We start from the raw sequence: 467 nt of genomic DNA, 5'->3' as shown, positions 1-467 counted from the left end.
ACCTAGCTAATTTTTGTATTTTTAGTAGAAACAGGGTTTCACCACATTGGTCAGGCTGGTCTAGAACTCTCATCCTCAGGTGATCCACCCGCCTCGGCCTCCCAAAGTGCTGAGATTACAGGCATGAGCCACCACACCCAGCTGGTAATGGCATTTTTTTAAACAACATTCCATATCTCAGCCCTAATTTAAAAAATATGTGCAATTAGTGTCTATTAAAATTAAGATGTTCATACTTTTTGGCCTAGCAAACCCATTCTAGTAATCTCTCCCATAGAAATAGGGGCAAATGCATTATTTTGTTGTTGTTGTTGTTGTTTTGTTTTTGTTTAGAGACAGGGTCTTACTCTGACACCCAGGCTGGAGTGTAGTGGTATAATCATGGCTCACTACAGCCTCCAATTCCTAGGCAGGTAAACCGCATGTCTTGGGGATTTGGCATACAAATTATTTTGTCACCCAGGTAA

The sequence above is a fragment of the Colobus angolensis genome, unplaced genomic scaffold (assembly GCF_000951035.1).
Source record: "Colobus angolensis palliatus isolate OR3802 unplaced genomic scaffold, Cang.pa_1.0 Scaffold454, whole genome shotgun sequence".
NCBI classification, from domain to species: Eukaryota; Metazoa; Chordata; class Mammalia; order Primates; family Cercopithecidae; genus Colobus; species Colobus angolensis.
Note: the sequence above shows the minus strand (reverse complement) of the source record.